Here is an 8,703-nt window from a genome sequence, read left to right as displayed (position 1 = left end):
CACACTGTTAAGTCCAGGGGTCGGCAAGGTTTACCTCACCTGGGCCGGTTCACTCCAGCGAAGATCCCTCCGTGGGCCGGATTGTGCGTGCGTGTGAGCATGTGTGAGCATGATTTCCGGCGTCAGCGTCTGCACAGACGCAATTTCCAGTGTTGGTGTTGGTGCAGACACGATTTATGGCACCGCAGAAGCAAGTCCCCGCACCACGCTGTGCCGGTTTAGCGCAGCGCACGGGGAACTCGCTGGGCGGGCAGCTTGGTTGAGGGGTGGTTCAGGGACCGGTTAAACGACCCTCGTGAGCCACTTTTGGCCCATGGGCCTTAGGTTGCCTACCCCTGTTTAAGACCATATTCATGGAAGGCAGTCTTACTCAGCTATGAGTGATTGCCAAAGAGAGAAGACCTTGCAAAATTACCTCTTTGCCCTCTTCTTCCATTTATCAGAGAACTGTGAACCATTACAAAGTTAGATAGTTAAGCTGAGGTTTGAGAACCAGCGTTGGTACCTATTTATATTTTTGATAGCTCTTTATCACCTGCCCTGAGTCGCTGTTATTAAAATGGGGCAAATCAGACCCCAAAATATTTTTGAATTAAAATATGCCAAGTATTGTGAACACTTGCTCAGTTGAGACTCCAATGGACAGCTCTAGTGGGTCAACTGTGCTCCCCCACAATGATTTGCAGCTCTCTGTGGGATTCCCAGATACCTATTATTTGCATATTTTCCCTACTTCTGTGGGAAACTGGCAGCTAAGGTCCACCCCACCCAAACCCATCAAACGTGAAGGGGAGAGGATGCTTCCATCTTTTCACTGCCTCTTCTCTTTGATTCAGGGGTGTGTGTGTTGGAGTTGACAGATCTTCTAGTGTGTTTCTGCCAGCCAGACATGCCCCACAGCTCTTCTGAGACTCCCTCACCACATGAAAAGCCTTGTATGCTTTTGCATTTAACTCAGCAAGAAGTAATAGCAATGAGAGGGAAGAGAGACAAATTGAGGCAATAAAGAGAGGCTGAAGAAAGAAGAGGGGAAGAAAATACTGGTGGGGTAGCAGGCTGGGGTGCAGACCTTTGCTTGTGTGGAGACACAAGAAAGCACGTTGTTTCCCCCTGCTACGTAGAAAGGCTGGCCCTGGCCTTGCTTACAATGAAAAGCAGACAAAGAGAATGAAGAGAGAACAATGCAGGGGGCTGCAGAAAGGAGAGACCAGAAGTGGCACAGAGAGGGGGGGAAAGGCAGCTAGCGGATGGCAGCTGGAAGGCAGTGATGGCCACCAGCTTCAATGGCTTTAAAAGAAGACTAGACAAATTCATGGAGAGGCCTGATGACTGCTGCTGGCCGTTATAGCTAACTTCTGTCTCCATGGTCAGAGAAGCAGTATGTTTCTGAATGCCAGTTGCCAGGAATCATAAGGTGCTGGTAGTAGTAGCGGAGTATAAATAATAATCAGGGAGCTCTTTGTATTTTCTTTTGTTAATGGGTGAAAACAAAGACCCTTGATTAAAATGGAAAGTCGGGGGAGTGCTGGAAACTGTGCTGCAGCTAACTAGTGATTTGCTCCTCTGAGGAGAAATATGCAAAAGCAGGCCTTGGTGTGAGTCGTGATCCCCTGGTTGTAGGCCTAGCCTGTGACATCACTTTGAAATGCTGCGTTGAAGACAGCCATCTTTGTGTTTTTTTGAATTCTGCTATTATGAGCTCACTTGTGGAGGGCCTGGCAGCGAACGCTGCAGCTGGAAATGTCAACTCCGTTACTGTCAAGAGAGACAAGAGTCCCAAATGCTGTAGACAATGTGATGTTGGCAGATGGGGACAGGAAGACTAGATAGGAGGGAGAGAGAAGGGGAGAGAGGCATTTGCCAAAGAATTACCTCATGCCGGTTCTCTATTTCTCTCTCTCTCACACACACACTGTTATCAGTAAGCCTCTCACTTCAAGCCTCAGTTTCATTTGGCTCAGGATATTTAGGGAGCAAAAGACCCCATGGGATTATTCTTGAGAAGTATTTTATATAGTAATTAAAAAAAAAAAGTTTACAGACCACACTGTTATTCAAAAAATGCAGCAAGGTGGTACCTATACAACACAGAAAATTATAGCAATCAATAAGAACAACATCTAGAAATACCGGTTGGGAAAAACAAATTTCACATTTCAAAGGCCTGACTGAATAACCTAGTTTTCAGGTGACATCTAAAACAATGGTTCCCAAACTCCTCATACAGCTTGCAGGCCACTGAAAAATTGTTGAGGGTCTTACAGGACTACTGAATTTGTCTCCATTGCTGTAGCAATTGTAATGTGCTGTGCTATAGGCTACACTATTTTAAATGGCATTTTAATTGCTTCTTTTATTTCTTACATGGTATTTTATTACAATTTGAATTCAATAGAATTCAGATTTTAAGTGTTCTTCAGAGACAAGTCTACGAACCAGCCGAATTAAGCTTGCAGACCATCAGAGGTCCCCAGATTATAATTTGAGAACCCCTGGCCTGTATGAAAGGCTAGACAATTCCTGCTGAGCCTCTATTGGCAGGGAGTTCCACAGGGCAGGGCTGGCTTTCCACATTCAAGGCTCAGTTCCTAGTCAAGGCTGATTGAACTTCAGGGGTATGCAGGGTTTATTCCAAGCTCCCCCCCCCCTTAAAGACATTGTTAAATTTTTCACAAAAGGCAAAATCCCACAAAATGGGAGTGGTAACTTGTGAAGGATAAGAGCCTAAAACTGAGGACTGTCCATGGTAAATACAGAGACTGGCAGCATTGCAGAGGCATTTGTAAGACTATTTAATTCAACCGTTTATGGAGGTTTGCAACGAAATTATGGAGGGGGGAAAAGCGCCGGAGTCGTGGAAAGAAGCCTACATCACGCTTATACCGAAGAATGAGTCTGAAAAGACACAACTTAAGAACTGCTGCCCCATATCCCTACTTAATGTGGATTATAATTTTTTTGCTGATATTTTGGCTAAAAGATTGAAAAAAGTTCTATCAGGAATGATACATAAAGACCAAGCTGGCTTTCTCCCAGGTAGACATTTGTCAAACAATATGAGGAACCTAATTGATATTCTGGAAAAACTACAAGTTAATATTAATACAAAAGCTGTCTTGATATTTATTGATGCGGAGAAAGCCTTTGATAATATTTCTTGGAGTTTTATGAGGAAAAATCTGCAAGGGATGGGGGTTGGAGAAAGGTTTGGAAATGGTATAGGTGCGATTTACTCAGAACAAAAGGCAAAATTAATAGTGAACAATGCTGTTACAGAAGAAGTTAAGATAGAGAAAGGGACACGACAAGGCTGCCCAATTTCCCCTCTACTTTTTATTTCAGTCCTGGAGGTCCTGCTGAACATGATTAGAAGGGACCAACGGATTCAGGGTATACAGGTCGGAGTTAAACATTACAAACTTAAAGCTTTTGCAGATGACCTAGTATTGACATTGCAGGAGCCAATCCCAAGTACTAAAAGAGCTTTGGAAATAATCCAAGAATTTGGTCAGATGGCAGGATTTAAATTGAATAAATCCAAAACTATGGTTTTAGAGAAAAAATTAACACCGATTGAGAAGGAAAGGTTTCAGGAAGAAACAGGCCTAACATTGGTGAAAAAAGTAAAATACCTAGGGGTGAACATGACTTCTAAGAATGTTAATCTATTTAAGGATAATTATGAGAAGTGTTGGTCAGAAGTGAAAAAAGATCTTGAGATTTGGACAAACCTGAAGCTTTCCTTACTGGGTAGAATTGCGGTTATTAAAATGAATGTATTGCCAAGAATGTTGTTTTTGTTTCAGACGTTACAAATTATTGACAAAATGGACTGTTTCGAGAAGTGGCAAAAAGAAATTTCTAGATTTGTCTGGCAGGGCAAAAAGCCCAGAATAAAATATAAAATTCTTACTGATGCAAAGAATAGAGGGGGGTTTGCCCTGCCGGACATTAAGTTATACTATGAAGCAGCAGCTTTCTGCTGGCTGAAGGATTGGCTACTTCTTGAAAACACGGACATTCTAGATTTGGAAGGATATGATAATGTTTTTGGGTGGCATGCATACCTGTGGTACGGTAAGGCTAAAGTATATAAAGCATTTAAAAACCATATTGTCAGGAAAGCATTGTTTAATGTCTGGATGAAGTATAAAGATTTTTTGGAAAATAAAACCCCAAGGTGGCTTTCACCTATGGAGGCAAAGGCCTTGAAAAAACTTAATATGGAATCGAACTGGCCTAAATATTGGGAAATTTTGGAGCAGGAGGGAGATAAATTGAAACTGCAGAGTTATGAGAAACTTAAAGATAAGGTGCGTGACTGGTTACACTATTTTCAAGTAAGAGAGGCCTACAATTTGGATAGGAAAAATGGTTTTCAGGTGGAAAAATCAAAGTTGGAAACAGAACTGTTAGAACCCAATGCTAAGATATTGTCGAGAATGTATAATCTGCTGTTGAAATGGAATACTGAGGATGAAACGGTAAAATCTGCTATGATAAAATGGGCACAAGATGTTGGTCATAATATTATGTTCGCTGACTGGGAACAGTTGTGGACCACCGGTATGAAATTTACGGCATGTAATGCCTTAAGAGAGAATATTATGAAAATGATATATAGGTGGTACATGACCCCAGTCAAGCTTGCAAAAATCTATCATTTGCCCGATAATAAATGTTGGAAATGTAAAGAGACTGAAGGTACATTCTTTCACCTTTGGTGGACGTGCCCAAGGATTAAGGCTTTTTGGGAAATGATATATAATGAAATGAAAAAGGTGTTCAAGTACACTTTCTTGAAGAAACCAGAGGCCTTTCTCCTGGGTATGGTCGGCCAATTGGTGTCAAAGAAGGACAGAACTCTTTTTATGTATGCCACAGCAGCAGCTAGAATACTCATTGCAAAGCACTGGAAGACGCAAGATTTACCCACTCTGGAAGATTGGCAGATGCAAGTAATAGACTATATGGAACTGGCAGAAATGACTGGAAGAATCCGAGATCAAGGAGAAGAGCAGGTGGAAGACGATTGGAAGAAGTTTAAAGCCTACCTACAAAAACATTGTAAATTATATGAATGTTGAGGACATTGAAAATGAAACAAAGGGGTTCTAGTGATCAAGTTAAACAAGAGTACAAGGGAGGGATAAAGGATGAAAATGAATAACGAATGAGCTTGCTGAATTAAATTTTTAAGTGGAATACAAGAAAGGGAGGCGGGTGGAAGTAAGGGAAATAAGGTTTTGAAGGTTATAAATTTGAAAGAGAGTTTTTTTTTTATGTTAAGTTTGCTTTTTTATGTGCTTTTTTCTTTTTTCTTTTTTGTTCTTTTGTTTTTGTGATATCTGTTGTTTTCTTGTGGTTTGTTAATTTTTCTCTTTTGTAAAACTTTGTAAAACTTAATAAAATATTAAAAAAAAAAAAAGCATTGCAGAGGCATTTGCAACAGACTTGGGCCTGAAGGGGCACAGCAAGATGGGAGAAGCTCAGCATGTCGTATAAGCCTATATGCCTCCTTCACATTTAATGCAAAGATTTCCCAGACTAATTATTCAGGAAAGACAGTGGGATTTGCTGGGGGAAGAGGCAGACCTGCATTACTGCTTCCATCAGCTGGGAGCTCCTGCTGGGCCTTGATGCCAGGGCCCCATGCCCCTAAAGAACAATACTCTCTTTGTGTCTACATCTCCTTGAGTACAATAGGTTGCTGAGCCGAAAAACACATGTTTAACTCTGCCTTGCTCCCTGTGGGACGCAACAATGGCATCAGCGCTTTCCCCAGCATGGTGCCTACTGGATACTGTTGGACTCCTACTCCCATCAGCCCTAGCCAGCAAAGCCAAAGATCTGGGATAATGGGAGTTGTAGTTCACATAATATAGAGGTCATCAGGTTGGGGAAGGCTGCTCTAAGGATAGCCATATGTGTCAGTGGTGCAGCACTGATAGTTCAAAGTCCAGCTGCAATGAAAACTCATTTATTTGCTTGCAGTCTTTGTTCATGGAATTCAGGAGCTTCAACATGAATAAGTACTTGTATTATGAATGCTGCCAGGTCAAAGATTTATTGACCCTTCTTGGAGAGGGGGCCTTGTGCCCTTTGAGATAATAAAAATATGAGATGAACCCTGCTGGAAACAAGGGCCCACCTACTCCAGCATTTTGTTTCATAGTAGCCAACCAGATACCTATGAAGTGAACCCCTCAAGTAGGATGTGAATACAACAGTGCTTCCTGCACTTGTGATTCCCAGCAAGTAATATTCAGAGGCGCACTTCCTATGATAGTGGAGGCAGAACCAGTGGGGTTGACTCCTTAGACCATATCCTTATCAAGATCTAGACATGTGAGCCGAATTTGACAGGTGGCTGGGGCCCTGCGCTGAAATTAAGGGCTTATTAAATGTCTGCCTGGCACAAGACATTTTGCTGCCTAAGGCAAGGACAAGATGGTGCCATTCCATCTATACAATTGGAACAATGTCCTCCACTGCACCTCAGGGCACCAGGCTGTTTAGGGGTGTATGAGAGGCTGTCCTCTAACAGTAAGGAATACTGTAAGCAGCAGCAGGCTTGGAAGAAATGGCTGTTGGGGGAGGCACCATCATTGCCCTCAATCATATACCACCTGAGGCGTTTACTTCACTCTGCCTAATGGTAGAGCCTGCTCTGCATAGGCCTACAGCTGTGGGGCAGAGCCTGGAGATTTGACTTCTGTGGAAGGCCTGAGCCTCTAGAACACCGGAGATTCTGGCAGACTATTCTTAACTTCTGCCCAATCCTGGCTGAGATCACACTTGAAATCTAGATTCCACATTTTTGTTAAGTTTCATGTTGGAGAAAGTCAGCACTGCCCGCCCTCCCCCATGCTGCTGCTTTAGAGTGCAAGGGCTGGAGAGTGGATCCGTTGAAAAAGAAAAGGTCAGGCTGATAACAAGAAAAGAGCTCAGCGGATGTCAGAGAAAGTGGGTGGAGAGCTTATACAGCTGGCCAGAAATAATCTGGCTGGTAGCCACTTGGTATGCCAACACTAAACAGATCGTTCTTAAAAGCAGGGAAATAATTCAGAGTGTATATACACCTGCCTGTTAACATGTATGTGGGTCACACTGATCCTATTTTTCAGTGTGTGCTTTTGTCCACTTTTTTCTACACTTGTGCACTTTCAATTGAACTCCAGTTCAATGGTTCCTGTTCACACTAGTGGGTGGTGCATGATGGGATGTATCGCGCTGGCTGTTGTTTGCTCCCCACAACTAGTATTTCTCAGCTTTCCCTGAGTCCTGGAAAGTTGAGGTACATTGTGAGTATGCACATACTGTAGGTATTTCTCTGCCTGTCCACAGGGCCTTTTAAAATAAGTATTTTGATTGAAATAGAAGTTTCACAACTCAAGAGTTGGTTGCCAAAATGTGGAGAACTGAACTTAAGCTTAGAAAAATGAGAAATAGCAAGAAACCGAAACTGACAGTCACCCATCCCTAACTTTTAGTATAGGATTGTGAACGAAAAGCAGTTACTGTTTTGCTACTGAGTCCAGCACTAATTAAATTAGATTGCATAGGGAAGGATTTGCTCATCTCACAGGTATTACAGCAGCTGCTCTGAGCAATTTTCAACCTCAAATCCTGCTGTGGGATGAAGGAGACACAGGAGGAAGTTGGTTTCCTGCCCGCCTTCTTTCCAAGCACAGACCCATGCGGTGGCTGGTCGCAGACATTAGGTCATTGGGCACTGCACCAGCCGGCTTGCTCTGGCGGTCTATGCTTGTCCCTCCCTTATGTAGGGAAATAAAAGATTTTGCTTTTATTCAAAATAGAAAAGCAAAAGTCATACTCCCAAATTAGCACTGGGTGTGGTATGAGCATGGTTCATGAGAATGGGTTGAGATGCTAAGGCTTGATACTGCTATGGTTAAATTTGCTAGCAGATTTATAAGGTTTGTGGGATGGCATCCATGAACAGTCAGGGGGCAGCGAGTGAACATCAAAGATGGAATGGGACACTATAGTGGTTGCAAGTCAATCAAAATATTATTTGTCACTCATATGTGATCCTACTCCCTCTGAAATTGCATCCAAACTGACACAAATAATTGTATTCAATCTTAGTTATGCTCAAGTAGGCTAAATAGAGTGGAATTAATGTACATTAATAAAGAAACAATTCATCATCATCATTATTAAATTTGTATACTGCCCTTTATCTGAATATCCCAAAGCGGATGTCAAGTTTCACAAATGCGCCATGTTTCTTTCTTCCTAATGCAAAAGATTACTGTCTTAAACACCCATGTCCTACTCTGAGGTCTAAGTTCCAGAGATGCTGGAGTGGTGGCTGAACCCTTCAGAATGATAGCATTTGCACATCAAGCTGAGAACAAGGCTTTTCGAAAAGAAAGAAGGAAAGAAAAAGGACAGCATTCTACCAGGGAAAAAGTACCAGAAAATAGGGATTGTGCCTGGAAAATCGGAACAGCTGGAGCATGTGCATGCAGCTGTATTTGCTAAACATAACTCACAATTATCTTTAAAAACCTATTCTACACTTAGGGCATAGTCCTGTCCTTAAGGCAGAGGTTTTCAACCTTTTTGAGTCCATGGCTTCCTTGACCAACTACATTCTTTCTTCGGCACCCCTGTGGGGCTCAGGAGTCCAGTTATGTCACCCCTTGCCTGCAGAGCTGGCAGCCTCTCACCCTT

This window comes from Podarcis cretensis, assembly GCF_951804945.1.
Source record: "Podarcis cretensis genome assembly, chromosome: 8".
Classification (NCBI taxonomy): Eukaryota; Metazoa; Chordata; class Lepidosauria; order Squamata; family Lacertidae; genus Podarcis; species Podarcis cretensis.
Note: the sequence above shows the minus strand (reverse complement) of the source record.